This window comes from Cupressus sempervirens, chromosome 9 (assembly GCF_028749045.1).
Source record: "Cupressus sempervirens isolate cs-2001-9-10 chromosome 9, ASM2874904v1, whole genome shotgun sequence".
Classification (NCBI taxonomy): Eukaryota; Viridiplantae; Streptophyta; class Pinopsida; order Cupressales; family Cupressaceae; genus Cupressus; species Cupressus sempervirens.
The window spans coordinates 197820001-197840048 of record NC_143126.1 but is presented as its reverse complement, the minus strand read 5'-3'; the positions used below and the strand labels follow the sequence as shown (position 1 = coordinate 197840048).

Sequence of the window (20048 nt, the reverse complement as noted above, 5' to 3'; positions counted from 1 at the left end):
TACCATTATGTAATGGAAACCTATTTTGTCATTTATTTTGGTACTAATGATCGGTGCTAGGGTTAGGGTTTAGGTTATGATTAGGTTTTAATAGTTAATTTATGATTCAAGTTAGTAGTATAGTCACTGTTATGATTATGCTTAGATTTTTGGTTCTAAAGTGTTAGGGTTTATTTATTACATTTTAATGTTTATGTGTTTATTTTTGTGTTTATATTACATTTTTACTTTATTTGCACAATTTTTTTTCTTTATATAGATATTTCATAAAGTATTGAATTTTGAAAAATATCAAGATGATTGAACTAGTGGTTTAGGAGATTACTTTATTAATAAAATGAATTAACTAGTATTTAAATAATCATTAATACTTAGCATGTCAAGATTACATTTACACAATTCAAATTATGATCAAGATTCTATCAACCTTGTAAGTTTTATATATTTAGTTAAACCTAATTTTGTAGGTATATCATCCATAATGGATGAGAGATTCACCATAAATAGTACATATTATGACTTTAGATTAACTGATGGATGTGACCTTTCAAACATTGAGGTTTTGGATAATGCATACCTATGGCTACTAAAACAAACTCTGATATGATATTTTGGTTTTTATTATATGTTTCCATTGATATCAACCTTAAAGATTAAAATATGTATTATAGCATTTGATGATGACAATGACTAGGAATATTTAATAGGAGACTTTTTTTTGGATTAAGGTAAAAATAACTTTTAAAAGGAGATCCAAAGCCCCAAATAAACTAAAAACTTTGAATGATAACTCTAAATTAACAAGTAGAAACAAAATTATCTAACCCTAGAAATATAAATAACTCAAGCACGTAACTTAAAACCCCTTAAAAATATTGTATTAAACTATTGTATCAAATCAGTCTTAGTTCAGATAAATACTTATGTTTAATTCTAGGGTTAGGGTTTAGGTTACAATTAGGATAATAGTTTAGTTTATTATTTGAGTTAGTAATATAGTGCTTTTTTTTTAGGCAAAAAGTGGCAAGCCACTATAATATTTTATTAAAATTGATTCAAAAATGTCAACTGGGAAAGAATCAGTGAAGAAAACCCAGCTTTATCCCTTATATGCATGGATTTTACATAATTTCATAGAACAATTGACAAAGTATAATTACAAAAGGGTGATACAACTACCACCTGAGATATACTTATCAGCAAAAAAAGACTGATGGTCATCATTTTTCAACAAAGAAAAAAACCCCATAACAACTGATCCCTTAAAAAGTTAAGATTCAGAAAATATTGAACCAAGGCTGGAAGCTACTGTTTGATATTGTTACTATCCATCAGAAGGTTAATTATAAGCTACCAATACTCAACAAATTATGTGCAAAAAATTAATACTTGCATGTGAGGGATTTTAATATGGTGCCATTTATACACTTCTGTGTCAAACACAATTCCTTGTTCAAACTTTGAATCTACCATGTAGAACCATGGAACTTGGGATGGCACCACTGAAGAAGCATGTAGAAAACTTGGAGAATTTAGTGTTGAATTCCATCTTTTGCACACTGAACATAAACTAAACAACTTAGATACATGCAACCTTGCTAGCACCCTCTCCAATAAATCTTCATGAAATTCTCCCCATGACAACTTATCCATGCACATATATTACTCCTGCAAAGATTGAAATTTTGGCCTCCTCTTGTTTGTTGGGCTACTTCCATTTTGAGAGTCTAGCATACTTCTTTTGTTCACCACTATAGCATTCTGGTTCTCCATTGAAATCCCATTATTTGATGAGATTTTAGGAGAAAAGTTGCACATGGAGAAATTGTAGCACAGATGTCGAGAGTGCAAGAGGTCAAAGGTTATTGAACAAAACCCTCAAACCCTACGCAATCAAGATCTCATTGTACCACCTTTGGGCTTCTTCCAGGCACCTTGAAAAGAAGAAACTAATATATCCACACCAAAGAATTGGGTTGACAAATGACTTCCTTATATTCCTCTCCATCAAAATATTCTTCAGACAAGACACTTATTGGATGGAACCCATTGACATGTTTTCTTTCTAGAATATTTGTTCTAGAATGTGGGCTCCCCTCTTTTGATGCAATGTTAATGTGGGTGAATGGTGGCTTAGCAGCATCTTATTATGTTGAAGCATGAGCAAACTGTGGTGGTTTGAAAAGGAACCTTCATGTGATCTCCCAAGGTATGACAATGGAAAAGCACTACAATAGCAAAAGAAGAGAAGTACTTGCTGAGTTGACTTTGAAAATAAAAAGCTATGTTTGACATGTAAGGCAGTAGCACCAATGAAGATAAATGTCTTTGGATTCTCTTCCAAAGTAGAGCAGAAGATGATTTATCCCTCAAAGTCAATGTCTCACAAAAGGAGGTGGGCAGAGTGGGAATCTTGGAAGAAGGAGACTTGTTTACATGATTCCAAGCTTTAATGTCAACCCTTACCCCTTCCCATGTCCTCCTGGCTCTAAATTGACCACCTCATCCCCCATTCAACCATGCTTGTATGGTTTGCAAATGACTGAAAAGTTCAGAAGGCTAGTACCCCACTAATGTATTGTTTGTAAACTCCATCCACCAATTCCCTTGTTTAGGATCCTTCCAGATGAGCATAATGATCGATATCATACTAAGTGCTAGAGAGTTTCAAAATAGGTGATATGGCAGCACCAATTGTACTCTTGTTGTTGGTTTGCACAAAGCCAGAACATAAAAGATTGTAGCAACCAGTTTCCTTATATGAATCAGTCGTCCAATAAGTTAAAAAATCTAGGCCTACTATCACCATACAATTAGGGGCTAACTTGCCAACCCACTTCAGTGCTATTGAAATCCCAACCATCAACTAATCCAAAGAGAACCCAAATCTAAGATAAGCTAAACTTTCCCATAGTTTCAATCTTTGGTGACCACAAATTTATAGTGGCCTTTGCACCATAATATTCTTCTCCTTGAACATGGGCTATTGCATGCTCAAGCCTAGTTCTATTGATAATATCTGGCTTTTGAGAAAATCTCTTAAGTACGTGTGATTTTCTTCCATATTTCTAAGGTGATTCAACTGTAATCAACTTTTCCTTAGTTTTTCTTCTCGTTGGCATTGTTCCTACTAGGCAATATCCACTGAGGTGCCATGTCTAGGCAGTGTTTATACTATTAAAACTTATTTCCTATCTCGCAAATCCTTGATCTTATGGTCCTTAAGCAATGGGTGATCAAATGCGAGCCATTAGTGAAAGCGAGTGCAGTCCATGATATCTCCATATAGACATCGTATGTTTTGATGGCAGTTCTTTTTTATTTTTTTCAAAAGCTTCTGAATAATATAGAGTTTCTTGCTTCTTCTTGACCATGGATGAGTAAAGTTATATCTCCCCATCCCAGATGAATTAATATTGAGCTAAGGGGATCCTTCCTTTCCATCAACAAAAAACAATGCAATAAATTCCAAAATGAGAAGTAAGACCTTCCAAGCACATGATCTCTTTGTGGTTGTTGCTCTAATGAAGGCTACCTCCATAATAGCAGCAATGACTGGATATTACTCTGAATAGTTTTCCCTGAAATCCTCCTCTTCCTGTGAGCAAGTAGTCTTATCAAGCTCTATTAAACTTTTAAGAGTATCATACTTTTCAATTATGGGAATCAGATGAAATGATGAGTGAAACAGCCCATCACAACCCATATTTGAAAGGGCATGAGCAACTTGATTTCCCTCCCTTAATGTATGTGATATGCAAACACCATGAAAATTATCTAAGAGCCTCCATATTTGGATGAGGATGTATTTTAATTTCCAAGAATAAATTTTTCTATGAATACAAGCATTTATGATTACAAAGGAGTCACGTTCAATATGTAGCAGCTGAAAGTTGCCTTGTTTGGCTAAAATGAGACTGGCTAGTAGGGTCTGGGCTTCTGCAATATTATTTGTACTGATAAGAAAAGGGGAGGTTGTAACTGCCACAACTTCACCATTAGAGTCTCTAATGCATGCACCCAAATCAAAATTTCTAAGATCGCCTCTTGATGCACCATCAAAATTCAGTTTCCAATATCCCACATCGAGGGTCTCCAAATTACATTTCTTCAAGTTAAGGGAGAAGAAGTTGTGTTATTGATTTTCCAACCATCTAGAATAAATAACATTTCCCATTTCTAAATCACTTGAGAGTCCCAAGAGGTAACAACAGGGTTAAATTTTGAGTTTCTCAGACTTGTGTTTGTCACCTCCAATACAGATCTTTCAATTCTTTCCAAAACTTTTTCTAAGGAATGAGATTTTTTTTTGAAGATATGCTTATTCCATTCCCACCATATAGCCTAGACAACCAATGCTGAAATACATTTCCATAGATTTGTAAATAAAGATTTTGAGTAAAGAACTGGCCAAGCTTGAAAGAGATCCCAAAGGTTATTTTGAAGTGGAGTAGTACTATAATTTAATTTGTTCAAAATGAAGTTCCAACACTGATAAGCAAATGGGCATGATACAAAGAGATGATCCATTGATTCTTCACACTCATTACATAAAACACAGTTAAAAGATGGGGCAATATGCAGCCTATTCAATCTGTCACTAGTTAGTATCCTATGTTTTAATGCAAGCCAAGAAAAGCAGCCTACCTTTCGAAGCACAATATGGTTCCAGAAAAATGTATATGCTCTACTAACAACTTTATTCGATACATTTTGCTGCAAGATCTTATAACCCTTCTTTACTGTATAATGGCCATCCTTAGCTAGAGACCAAATGATCCTATCATCGGATCCTGAGATGAATACTTGTCTAGAAGCCAATATTTCTTTGAACTAATTAATCTCCTGAGATGTCAAAGGTGGTAGATTCAGGTTCTTCCAAAACACTTTCCTAGAAAATTCACAAACATTATCAATATACTGATCTAGTTGAGTACCCTAATGAAGTTCAAAAACCTTAATAATTTTAGTAGAGATTAGACAATTTGATAGAGGAATCTGACCATTCCAAGAATCCCTCCAAAAATTGACTCTACTACCCTTATTAACTTCCCAAGAGACATATTTAACCACAATGTCACATGAAGCTATCATGAAATCCCAAATAATTGAACCTTTTGGGGATCCAGCATGGAGAAAATTCTAAATGATTCATTATTGTCTAGGTATTTTTGTTGCATAATCTTACACCAAGTGGAGTGAGGTATTTTGTACATTTTCTAGACTAATTTTCCACAAAAAGCCTCATTTCTTTTGGTTAGATCATGCACACTAGCACCTCCAACTGCAGGGATATGTGACATGTCTTAAAGAGAAATGAGTGGAATTTTGCGAGAATCATTCATGTTACCTGTCCAAAGGAATCCCTTAATCATTTTTTGAATTTGGAGTAGTATTTTGGGGGGAGCTTTGAGGATAGCAATGAAATAATTTGGGATTGCAGCAAGGATGGACTTAATCAACAAAATTCTACCAGCCAAAGATAACCATCTTACTTTCCAAGCCACAATTCTACCTTGAATACGTTGAATAACTAAAGACCAATAGCAAGATTTATTTGAACCCATAAAGAAAGGAATTCCCAAGTATATAGATGGTAGGAAGTCTATTGTAAAATCCAAAATTAGATTGATTTTTTCATATATCATTTTTCTTGTATTGAAGAAATAGATTTTTGACTTCTATGCATTTATGGCTTGGCCAGAAACCACTGAGTAAAGATTGAGAGTATGTTTAATATGCTGAGCCTCCTGAACATTTGACAATCAAAATAATAATATATCATCTATGAATAAAGAATGTGTAATAGAGATGTCTGTACCTATAATATGAACCCCATGCCATTTATTGATCATGTGTTGGCGAGAAATGGTCCTGCTGAAAGCTTCTGCCATGATGATGAAGAGAATTGGAGATAGTGGATCTCCCTGTCTAACCCCTTGTGTAGATGCGAAGAATCCCACTGATTTACCATTTATTAAAATTGAGAACCAAGCACACGAAATGCAAGCCATAATCCACTTGCACTAGCTTTTAGAGAAACCCATTTTGATAAGCATTTGAAGCAAGACATTCTAGCAAACCCTATCATATGCTTTCATCATGTCGATTTTTATTACAAAATTTGAAGACAGGTTTGAATTTATAGAATGGAGAACCTCATATGCCACTAAAGCTCCTTCCATAGTTTCTCTATGCGGAACAAAACCGCCTTGTTCCAGTGAAATGATGTGAGGGATAAGGTGTTGTAAGTGAAGGTAAATAGCCTTAGTTATAATCTTGTAAAATAGATTACATAGCAAAATCAGTATGAAATCGGAAAATGTTTGAGGATCCTTGATATTTGGAATAATTGAAATATTTGTAGTATTGAAATACTTAAGCATGATCTTGTTCTTCCTGGATTCTTCAATGGCAGCAAATAAATCCCAGCCAATGATATCCCAGCAACTTTGATAAAACAAGACAAAGAAATCGTCTGGGCTAGGGGCTTTGTCAGGAGAAAAGGAGAAAAGGAGAAAACCACCTTACAAATTTCTTGGATGGTGCAAGGTGCCAAAAACATGTCATTATCTTGGGAAGATATCATAGTTGGTATAGATTCAAGGAGCTCATTAACTTGTGAAGGAGTAGGAGAGGGCAAAGTAGTAGGGGCAAGAAGATTTTTGAAAAATTTAAGCCCTTCTTGCTGAATGAGATTTTCATTTGTGATGAGGTTTCCTAAATTAGCATCTTTGATTTGGAATATTGTATTAGAGACCCTCTTTTTCTTAGCTGAATATTATATTTATTTTATTATTATTATTATTATCTTTACATTTTCATAGCGCTCTTTATTAGTACCTATAGGTGAGTTAGTTAAATTACTAAATTTTACCTTATAAATCAAATGCTTATTCACTACAACAATATTGCTTTATATTTTTATCATTAAATCCTAATATTCCTGACTTTATTATAGAGAGCATTCCCATCAATTCCTTCTCAATAACATATATTATTAGTTAGTCATAAGAACTTCAACATCTTATATTTACAATATACTTGAAATTACAAACAAAAAAAGTTAATAATGTCATATATATATATATATATATATATATATATATATATATATATATATAAGTAAAAACAAAAAATTATAATACTAATTATTTCTATGTTCCACCCTTCTATTAATACTGTAATCTAATACTCTCATTCCCATAAAATAACATTAAACTTTTTAAATTCCACTCCTTCATAATAATTTCCTAACTCCTAAAAAAAATACTTAACATCCTTTTGAAAGTACTTAATGTAATACTAAATGCAATAAATCTAATACTATAATTTCCTAAACTATACTAATCCTAATATCCTTAACTCAATAACTATAACTATGTTATATTGGTTTTTTTTTTAAATAATAATAAACTATATACATTTTACCCTAACCCCAACTACCTCCCTATCTCCTAGGGGACCTTACCCCCTCATAACTACTTTATAACAAATTTAAAAGAAAAAATAAACTTAACATAATAACTATCTACCTAACTACCTACCCCCCCCCAATCCTACTTTCTTCCCTTTTCAACGCCCACCTCCCATCCTCTCTCTCTCCCCACGTGGGGAGGAGGAGGAAGGGGTAGGCATGCTTGTACTAGGAAACTAAACATATTAAATGCCCCACTTTTTAAGCAAGGCTATCAGGCTTGTGGGGAAAGGATTATGCCCTTTTCCACCCACTTGATTTTTTTTGAAAATTTATTTTGGCTCCTTTCTAACATGAATTATGTCAAGGTCACTTCCTTTGAGGGGAGTTGTTCTAATATTTTTTTTTTTTAAATTTTTATTGACTTTCCAAGGTACAAGTCCTATAGGATGGTCATCCCTCTAAGTTTTTCACATTAATGAGTGACTGACTTATTGTTTTTTTTTTGTATTAGTTTATAATTATAAATATTATTTTAATCAGGCTGATTATTTTAATGGATTGTAATAGGAGAGGGTTATTTTATTCTTTCCCATACGTTTTCCAACAAGTTATTATGCACTTCCAAGCCTTAGTTATATAGTAGAACTAATTTTCTAAATTTCTTCATAATTTCTTGGTATTGCTGCAAAATGAAATGACGATATTTGGTCATTTTACATTCCATTCTAATGCATAATCTATAGATTAAACCTAAGGGTTGTGTTCATAAAAAATTTCTTAATGCTATCAAACTAAATTCAAGATACTTCTATATGATCGTGACTGAAAATCTTTTGCATGCAACATTAAGACAACTAATATTCAAATTTCATAATGATTTCCATTTCATGATTTTAACTAAATACAAATCCATTATCTATTAGCAACAAAATCTACATCAATATGATTCAAGGGAGAACTCAATTACATCTACCTCTTTCATACGATACATGAGAAACTAAGATTAACAAAATTGATAATTTCCTATTTATTCTTCCAAGGTATATCATGATACAAACTTCTTTTCTTCAATACATTCAAATCAAAGTATGGACATGACAACATCAAAAAAATAAAGTATCTTTTTTTTCAATCTAAATAGCATCAAACAACATCCAAACATGAGAGTTGAGAATAATGGGATAACTAAATGAGATAACTCCTTCACAATCTATAATGATGCTTAATCCATTCCTTCTACTCATTCAAATACAAGATATTGAAACTAAAATCACAATACAATATGGTTCTCATTCTTAATTCTCTCATTACTTCCATACAATAGTTATCACAAGAATGAACATAGGGTGGTGGATTCTCTATTAGGACTACACATGGAAAACTTGCTACAGCACATAAGTAATTCACAAATCCTTTCTTACAATATGGTACACAACACAATAGTGATCTTTCCACCACTAAAATAAACATGAATACAAGAAAGGTGATTACTTCCCTTATCACATCACAAAATGACCTATCTTCGTCTTCTTCAATGCAAAGAAAGTTCCAATAGCTCCATGAATCCAAGAGCACAACCTGAAATAAAAATGACAAGGAAAACATGGAGGCTCACCTCCCAACCTATGTCTCAAGGAGGCCACCCACCAAACTAGGGGAAACAAGGCACAACCTCACATCCACATAACATGCATGATCATAACAATATAAGAAAAACACTATACAATACATTACAAGACATCCCAACCCAAGGCTTGCACAAAGATTCAACAATTGAATCAAATTATATGGTGAAGGTGGGCTCTCTCCATGAGGACGATTTCCAAACTATTATTCACAATATGCACATATTCTCATTCTCAACATGCCCTTTTGAGGCTTACAATGACTTTTCTCTTCACACACCTCCTTATACCTCCCAAAATGAAAGTAACAAGAATTCCATATTCCATTGAACACATAAAAATCATATCCACACAGTGAGCCCAACTAACCCCTTCATCCAAGCATCTCTTCCATCCCAAGGGTGAGTGATGCTTCACACCCATTACACAACACACAACATGAAAAAAACAAGATTCAAGGAAGAAATCACATAAACTTCTCACACGCAACACTCAAACAAAGGATCATTTTCACAAACCACATCTAAAATACACCAAATTAACCATGAAATGAAGAACACCATAACAACTCTACATGAAAATAAAAAACACCATGGATCATGGGTACCAACCTCACTCCAAGCAATGGCAAATGAAAAGTTTTAGTAGAGCTCCTTATTCTCTTCCTCCAAACCCTAGTTGTCTCTAGAGATAGAGAGTGACCAAGTGAGTTTCTAATTTGGCCATGCCTCTATATATCACTCTCATTTTCGGATTCAATAAAAAATGCATTCTTTTTGGGATCTCCTAGGTCTTTTGGGCACCCTAGTCATCATTATTAGCCCCCTAACTTAAAGTATTAACATTGGTAAGGTTTATTTTTATCAAAAATTCACCTTAGAGCTACTTTATGGCGCTCACAATGCTAGGTAAGTTCAAATTCCAAATTCCTATGGTGGTAACCTTGTTCTCTTTACTAATTTAAGGCAATAAGTCAAATTTTTCAATTAAGGTATCTAACTCGAAATAAGGTGGCCACATGATCCATCATCAAAGAACATGTCATTTTCACATAATGAGTACAAGTGTCAAGTCACATACACAAAATTCACTATACATAACACATGACACGTTCAGAATCTACACATGAAATACATACCACACACATACATCTCACATTTACAAAATAAACACATCACAACAAGGTTTACGAATCTTATAAAGATTCACCTTGGTAGTGTCATATTAACATTTGTTTATACCTTGTTTCCCCATTATGTTTCCATGGTCCCTTTCTTACACACTAAACTTGAGCATCAGTAGTCCAATGAAAGCCACATATAAAATACATATGAAAGTAAGAGTACATGATAACTTCGTTATTCTACCATTCACATACAACACATTTCATAATTAACTTTCTATTCTCCATCATTTACATATTAAAACCCATTTCTAACGTAATAATGAAGTACTAAATAAATATTCATTAATTCATCAACTATGCCAAATATGCCCTAATACATATCATAATGAAAAATCACAAGGTAAATATCATCAGTTATGTAGCAAAATTTACTACCCATTAAGTATCAGAATATATGTCGAGATATCTAGTCCTAGGTAACAAAATGGAAATACAATATCTATGCTATGATGGATCGAGGTGGGGCCTCACATATTGTTTGATATGGAAAGTCTCCATTTGAAAACTACACCTTCACCCTATGTTCAAGGTTCTATTGGTGAACTATTGTAAAATACCCTTGGGATGGAATTGTTCAAGTGTTATAATATTATGTATATGAATTTGTAAGATTGGAATGAAACTTAATTTGAACCTTGTTTCCTGAGAATGGTGGGTGGCCTCTTTGGAGGCCTAGGATGGGAGGTGAGCCTCCATGGTTCCTAGTGTTATGTTATTTTGTAGGTTTTGTGAGAAGTGATCTTATGAAGAGATTAGGGTTCTACCCTTGGCAATGTGAAGAATCATGTGTTGTGAAGCAATAAACCATTTCTATATCACCCCATAATGTGTTGTGATATCAAACTTTCATTATTTTTCTTTGTAATGTGAGAGGCATGCATCTCCTATTATATATTGTTGTAAATGTGTAAAGTAAAATTGGAGATTTTGTACATAGTTGTATTGCAAAAGAAAGATTGTGTCATTATAATAGTTGTGTAGGAAGGAAAAAAAAAGATGAGTTCATGTAAAAGATTACCTATCATTGTGAAAACCATATTGAAGCTATGTAATTTAACTCCTTGTCCTTGCCTAGATCCTTGTATTCAATCAATAACTAAATCTTATGGAATTTTTTTTATATAAGGGATATACTGTAATGATTCAATGTAGACTTGAGTGATTTCATTTTATGGTTCTCTGTTATGTGTTTTGATGCAATGGAAATATAAATTTCTTAATAGTTCATGTGTATGCATAGAAAGTGATTCAACATGTTTCAAAAATAAATAATCTCATTTATGAGTATATCCATCTTTTAGAAAAAAAAAAATCATAAGAGAGAGAGTAGGTTGTAGATGTACTTTTTCTCTCTAGAATTTGTATGGAGAGCTGAAAATAATCCCATCTTATATTATAGACCATTAGAATAATCAAGAGAATATCCCTCAGAATCATGTGTATATAAAGGGACAATAAACTAAAAGTATTGGTCAAAATAAATGAATAAATAAATAAATAAAAGAGAACACTAGCCCACAATGAACCTAACTCAAATTTGGTACACATGCCACATCAAAAATAATGGTAAAAATATATATATATAATATATAAAATAATATAAAATGAGATAGGATATGACTCATCCTAGAAAGGATCATATATTAAAAATAATATATATTTACAATTAAGCAACACCTCTACCTAATCTGACCACCCTAGCCATAGTATCCACCATTCCCTATCCCTCGCATGTTAAGGTTTTAGGGGACGTCCATTTCCTTCCATATGTCTGACCTAATAAGTCTAAATGATGGAAGAATGAGCTTTGATGGGAGGTGAGAAAGTATTCAAAAAAAATTTAAAAAAAACTTGGATGTCCTTTTTGCATTGGGTAAGGCGCCTTAAGTGGGCCACTTGGAGAAGGTGCCTCTTCTCTCGTGACCCACGTGAGTTGAAGCAGGGACCACATCCTTAGCATGGGGGAAAGTATATTAGTAAAAAAAAAGTTAGTTAAGGAGATAAAAAGGTTGGGGGGGTAGGATGTGTATGGTAGCACTTAGGAAAATATTGATAGGTTTAGTAAGTAGGGTAGTTGTCAGTAGTTAAGGGACATAAAATATACATTTAGTTAGGATCTATTAAAAAGTGTTAGTGTTCATATTAGATGGTTAGTATGTTATTAAGTGATTAGTGTTAGAAATATTTGTTAAGGCGATTGTCATGTTAGACACTAATTAATGGTTATAGTTAGTTGATAATTGAGTTAATATTAAAATATGTAGACTATGGCAACAATTTAGCAAAAATTTGCAGTGATATGATTAGGAGATAGTAGAGGTTGGGAGAGTTTAAGTGGGTAGATTAGTTAGTATAATTTTAATTTAGTTAGTGTCCAATAATACAATCTAGTAGTAGGATATTATACATTGTTGGAGTTGAATCCAAAGTGAAAGTATAGTGTTAACTAGTTAGTACGTAAATGGGGTCAATAACCATTATGATTTGATTAATGTTAGAATGATATCCTCTAGATATATAAACATAATTTATATGTTGATAGGATGGATAGTTAGTTATTAAATAAAATCATTCTATAACTACTTGAGATCAAATGTTGACATAAGACTTACGGAATCCTATTGCTACCCACTATGTGGATGCATATCAACTATGTGCTTTTATATATGTGTACAAAGGTCTTCCTTATACATAGATTGAGAACCCAAATAGTATTTTATAACTAAGGTATTCCATAACTCATAAATGAATTATCCTATCATAAATTTGGATGTTAAAAGATGCAAGCCTAGGCAACATGTGCCCTTGATAATTATGATCTTGACATGGCCAGGATATGATTAGTCTTGTCGTAACAAAACCACCTAGAGATTACTATGTTATGGAAAAAGTGTCACTGAGTGTATCATATATCAAACACCCTAATTATTGTCTAAGATCCAATTGGAATTATTAATGCAATATGATTACTCTTAAGTGTATTACTCTATAGTAAATCATCAAATTAAAGAGATTCTCCTCAAACAATGAAATGTAGTAGATATCAACACATATCATACTCTAACAAACTTAACCTCTACTTTAATGCCCTAGATAGATCTATTCTGAAGACCTAACTATTTGACAACCTAATTGCAACATGCATATGTCAAGTTGTGACTCCTTAAGATTATCTTTTTAAAAAAAATAGTTGTGTTTTTGTCTTGTAAATTTTGGGCATAACGTATTAAATATTATTTGATTAAAAAGAAAATATTAAAGTATAAGAATATTTAATTGATTAAAAAAGCTAATTAAATATGTGCTTTAATTTAAAAGTATTAATCTAAATTTAGAAGTCTAAATTTAGAAAATTGCTTAAAGAGAAATTAGAACATGATGATATTTAATTAATTATAAATTAATTAAATATGTACTTCAGTTTAAAAGCTTCAATTTAAAAGATTCAGTTTAAAAGTTTAATTTAAGAAGTTGGACAAAAAGAGAATTTTAAAATATTAAAGATTTAATATTGCTTTATTATAATTATTTATTTAATAATAATTAAGTTAGACTTGCATTTAAATAATGAGCTTTGATTATTATTATTAATTTAAATAATAAACTATGCTTTAATTAGTGCTTGTACTAATTAATAAATTGGAGGAAAATAAAATATAAAAGAATAAAATTTAAAGATAAAGTTATAGTTCTAATTGTGGCATAGTTATATTTATTTAATTTAATGATAATTATTTAAGAATTTTATTTTAGTAATAAACTCTAAATAATGTTATTAATTAAATTAATAAATATATTATTAAAAATACTTTGAAAATTAATTTAAGAGAGAAAGCTAATTATTTAAATTAAGATATTTTGTAATTAAATATTTAAAAGAGTTGTGCATGAAAAGGTAAAAGGTAATAAAGTAATAACAGTAATTGATTAGTGAGTTCCCTCTTGTGATTGCACAATCAAAGCCCCAATTTAGGGGAGAACTTATTATCAAACATCTAGAGCTCATTTTGCAATTACACAGGTTTTGGGAGTGAAAATTCAGAATTGGATCAAAAGAATTGTTGAAAGTTTCAGAGGGTTTGAATTTGCATGCATTCACAAATTGTCTCAAATTTTAGCTGTGGTTTTGAGGTGGGGTTTGAAAACCCATTGTAAAATTTTATTGATAGATCTATCTACTTCGTGTCTTCCAGGGTGTTTGCATATTGCTTATTAATATATTATATTGATTGTTGAATAAGGAATCATGTTGTAGATTTTATAAAAGAAAACTTATTAATCAAGAAAACTTGATAGAGAAAAATTATAGAAAAACTATAGAAAATTATTATAACTGTATTCTTTTAAACCCCTTTAGATAATATAGGGAAATTTGATTATGGAAATTTGAAAGAAAATAATAAATTGAACAGTTAGGGTTTCAACATTAAATTTTTCATTAGAACCATGAGATTATCATAAGTTTTCTAAATATAGATAAATATTATTCTTATATCTAAAATAATTTAATTGCAATATTTAGTTGGAAACCAAAAGATTAATTGAAAGGAAAGCATGGTGTAACTAAACATATACATGCATGTGAAAATAATATGCTAAAAATAGAAAGCTTAGTATGGTGACATGCATGTGAAAACAAATATGCTAAAAGTAGAAACTAAGTATAGTATGGTTACATATATGTTAAAACAAATATGCTAAAAATAAAAAGCTAAATATAGCATGGTTACATGCATGTAAAAATAAATATAGTAAAAATAGAAAGCTAAGTATAGTACGATTACATGCATGTGAAAACAAATATGCTAAAAATAGAAAACTGAGTATAGTATGCCTGCATGATTTGAGAGATCAAAGACATGCAAAAATACTAATTGCATATTTGTTTTTATTTTATAAAAATATAATTTAATTTTTAGATTTATTTATTTAAAATTATTATTATTATTATTAATTAATATCAAAAATTAAATTAATACTTCTCATTTAGTTATAAAGTGAATATTGGTATTACTGATTATTTAAGTCTAATTAAACTCTTAGTTGCATATAAATGATTTTATAATTATTAATGCAAGAGGAAGGATGACAAATAAATATTTAGAATTTTATTATATTTTAAGAGAATTTGTGGTAGAGTTTACTTTGTAATCATTTAGTTAATAACTATTTGACTTTATGAGAGAAATTATAAATAATTAAATTAAATTTATATTTTTATCTCTAGTTGCATTATGAATTAAAGGAAAGGTAAATATTAATATTAGACTTAAATAGAAGTCATATTGATATTTTAGAAATTGAAATTAATATCAATATTTAAATATAATAATATACATTTATGTTTTATTTTATTTTTAGGCAAAAGTGGCAAGTCACTATAATATTTATATTTAATTTTGATTCAAAATAGGTTAACTAGGAAAGAATCAGTAAGAAAACCCAGCATCATCCCTTTTAATTACATCGGTATAGTGTCCAAAGTGCATTTTTTAGCACCATTAAAAGCGTATCATAAATACATTAAGGAGTATCAACTACCTCCCAAGATTATGTTGTCAATTTACAGACACTAATTACCATCACATCTGATGTTCACATTTAGAAATTATCGAGCAAAAAGAAAAATCCAAAGCTCATTTCATTGTTCACTCCTCCAAATCATCACAGTCACAAAGACCCATGTTTACTTTATCATTCATGTCCACCCTGTCTTGGTTACATCCACAATCTGTGACACCTTGCAATCATTTATGATTTAAGATAATTTAAATTAATAATATAATAATATTGCATGATATTTCATTTGCACAAAAAGTTGGATATTTAAATACTTATTATTTTAAATAATTATATTAGCATAACAATTTATATTAACATGTATATTCTTCTTTTATTTCTAAACACATCCTTATGACCCAAACTAAATAAGAGAAATTAGTGGAATTAAATCATGTGGCTAAAAATTATGTTTTCTAATATTCTATTTATAGTCTTGTAATGTTTATTTTCTTGTTAGTTTTTCTTTGTGGGTTGTTTAGTTGGCCAAGTTAGAATGTGCACGAGAGGCATTTTTGAGATTTCTTTTATGATTATTTGACTGGATGTCATGATGATATTTATGATTTGAATTGAAATTTATGGTTTATGAGCTTTATGCTATTGATGATTTTGGGTTTCAAGAACTAATGTTATTTTTTGGATTCCCTATTAAGGAACCAAATTCGATCAATATTGCTCTTGCAGATGGTACACTATTGTGCTTTGTAATTTTCAGGAAGGTAGCTTAGGTCCATGTCTATAGGAGTGGCTTGCAATGGGGTTCAGGGCCCAAAGTGGCTACCAAGGTAACTCATCATAAGTTGTGTAACAACTGATAACATAGTAATTGAAATATCTTGCCTAGCCCTTTTCCTTGAGATACATTAAAAAGATAAGTTGGAGATTTTTTCTTGTCCATGCCTTGAGTTCTTGTGTAGACTAAGGATGAGATAGAGATGATACCTTGAGAGGTATTGTATCACCTAATTTAGTGTTGTAATATGAATACTAACTATTAAATGAAAGCATTAACAATACTAAACAAGCTAACACTTAAGATAGGATCGAGGATTATCACCACAAAAGGAAGCAAACCAAGAATGGTAGGCTCCTAATGGCATAACACATAATACAAAGAATTTGTCCCTGATTAAGATGTGCATGCCCATATGTACGCTCAAGTTTTAGATCAATGGATGGAGTGGATGAAGCAAGGTTTCAACAATGGATTCATGGAGGTATTTCAGCATTATAATAGTATTTTGGTAGTTTTTAAGCTCTCAAAATAGCATTATAAGTTTACTTGAAAAATAGATGATGTTTGTGAAGGGAGAGACTTCTATTTATAGGCCAAGGGGTAGAGGGATGGAAGGTCAAGATGCAAGGATGGCAAGATGGTGAGGGAGGGCTAGGATGCACTCAAAGGGGAGCACATGGATTGTGCTTGTTTGAAGCCAATTAGGAGGTGACACATGTCACAAGTTGATTGGATGTGAGAGGGTAGGATATGGGTTGGTCAAAGGAGTAATGAGGGAGGTTGAGCCATAAATGGGGATGGTTGGGTCACAAATGGAGATGGTTTGGGGGAGAATGAGATTGTTGACTTTGGCTTGGCTCATAAATGTTGGAGGGTGAGGGAAGAATGAGATTGTTGACTTTGGCTTGGGTTAGCAAGTCTTACCCCATGTTTATGATTTTGCACATGATTAGGAGAGGATTAGGCTTGGATTAGAGGGGGATTAGGGTGTAAGTGGCTTATATTTGATGGGATGGGTTAGTTAGGTGGCTAAGTGAGGTTAGTATGTGTGAATGGGTTGGATTAGGGGTTAGGATAGGGTTTAGGGAGGCTTTTAGAATTTTAGATATTTTATTAAATGATATATTTAATAAAATGGGGATATATAATTAAATTGAATAGATTTGAGAATTTATTCAATTTAATAGAGGAATAGGGATTTAATTGATAAATTGATTTTGGGTGATCTTTTAATTTTATCAATTGGACTATAGTTAATTAAATTAACTAATTAACTAGGGGATGATAATAGATTAATTAAATATTTAATATTTAATTAATGATACCTTAGGAGATGACTAAATAGGATTACTTAAGTGATGTAATCAAATTTAGGTGTCTACATTTTGCCCCTCTTTGAGATAGTGTTGGAACAATACTATTTCAAAGAAGTTTGAAGATAGATGACACGAAGAAAACTTTGAAAGCAATAAAATTGCCCCAATCTTGAATAGAAAAGGAGAGAGTGGATTGTTTGATGCCCCCTCAAGAAGATGGCAAGGAGAGAAGGTGAGGCTAGATAGCTTCTTGAAAGGTACAAGAATCTAGGGGGAGTAGGAGGACTGAGAGGGGCGAAGAGAGGTGGTCCAAGGAAGCACATACTCATTACTATGGGAGAATGAGACAGAGGAAAACCTTGGGTGCAAGGATAATTAATGGGTAAGAACACTGGCTACAGGGAGAGGGGTGAGGGTGATTGGGTTTCTAAATTTGAACCTAGGGTAGGGATTGGGAAGATGGGAGATTTGGGGAGATGATGATTCGAGGGTTTATGATTGGTGATGACTAAGAAGATGATTGATGTAAGAGCTATGATTATGATTGATGCAAGAGCTATGATTATGATTGATGAAGGAGCTAAGATTATGATTGATGAAGGAGCTAAGATTATGATTGAGGAAGGAGCTATGATTATGAATGATGAAGGAGCTAAGATTATGATTGATAAAGGAGCTATGATTATGAGTGATGAAGGAGATATGATTTATGATTGATGAAGGAGCTACGATTATGATATGGATAAAACTGTTAGATCATGATTGTAAGACTGATTGGATGGGATGCTTGGATAGGACGGGATGTTTTGATAAGAGGGGAGTGTGAAGTAATCTATTGAAACTTGAGCATGTGGGTGTTCCAAAGGGGAGCACCACCATGTAGTTGAGTACTTATTTTGATATAAGAATATTGGGAATATGCCAAGGTTACTAAGAACATCAAGGCCTTTTTACCAATATTACATAGGACTGACGCGAAACAAACATGCAAGGAAATCCCCAGCATCACACATAAATCCCAAAAGAATCAAAGTGGAAATGATACTAGGTAAGCCACAAGGAAACAATATTTCCCAAGTGCACCATGTAACCACAAGTGATCACATGTTTGGACTATGCTAGGGTCATATCTGACTGACTCACAAGTAGAAAAGAAAAAGAAAAAGACCTGATCAAAACCTTGCTCTTGAATTGCCCCATTCATAGCACACCATGATATAAAAGATCATGGTGACCATGAGGAGGCAACAACCCAAATCACTTGGAAGAGATATGTTAAGAACCAAACGTGAAATCCTGAAAAGAAAATAAATTGAAAGAAAATGTAAATCCATGAAAAAGTAACCTTTTTCCAAAGAGATCGGTAGGACTAGATACTAATGCACCAAAATTAGAGGAAAAGAAGGATGCATCCTACAAGGATCAATTGGTAATATCAAGGACTACGATAAGTTGGGCAATCAAAAAGTTTTAGGAAAACATTTTGATGACAAAGGATCTCGTATGAGGATTCGCTAAAGCACCTAACCAAGAGAACTACAAGTTATGCTCAAGCATGAATTGACACAAAGAGAGGAGAGATATACAATGATACCAAGTGAAGGACTGACATGCAAGGAACATACAGTGGACAAACCAAAGTATGTACAAGGGATTACCATACAAAATCTTAGCATGATAGGATAGTGGCAGGAAAGATAAAGATGAGAAGATTAGTAGAAGAAAATCTAGGGATGAGGAGATAGTGCGATGAAAAGCGTGAGATGAGAAGCTAGTAGAAAGAAATAGGATATAGCATACTATTAAGATAGGGGAGGGGAGGTGTGGAAAGGATGGAGGTAGTTTTCAACTTGACTATTATGATGGTGGGTATTAAAGCTTGTTGCCGAAGATATGGATAGTGTGTAATGGAAGCGATGGAGAATGTTGTTGGTTCTATAAAAGGTGATTGAATTTGATGAAAGCCCAACAACAAGAAGTGTTAGCTGAAGCATAAGAAAAGTGTGAGCAAAAAATTAAGCTGTGAGTGAAATACCCATGGCCGATTCGCAAGAGCAGAGGCAGAAAATGCCAGAGGTGATAGAAGGAGGAACGGGGGCATGGAGTGAAGAGGAAAATGAAAGCCAAGGAGAAAGGAAATGGTTGCAGGGGTAGAAGCGGGGTATAAAGAGGAGCCAATAAGAAGGAAGAGAAACCTTGCCAT

General features: G+C 32.3%; 1 pseudogene; it reads right to left on the bottom strand.

Moving 5' to 3' along the window:
* Nucleotides 1–2488: 2488 nt before the first annotated feature.
* Nucleotides 2489–3541, bottom strand: LOC149538163 (protein neprosin-like; annotated as a pseudogene).
* Nucleotides 3542–20048: the final 16507 nt, after the last annotated feature.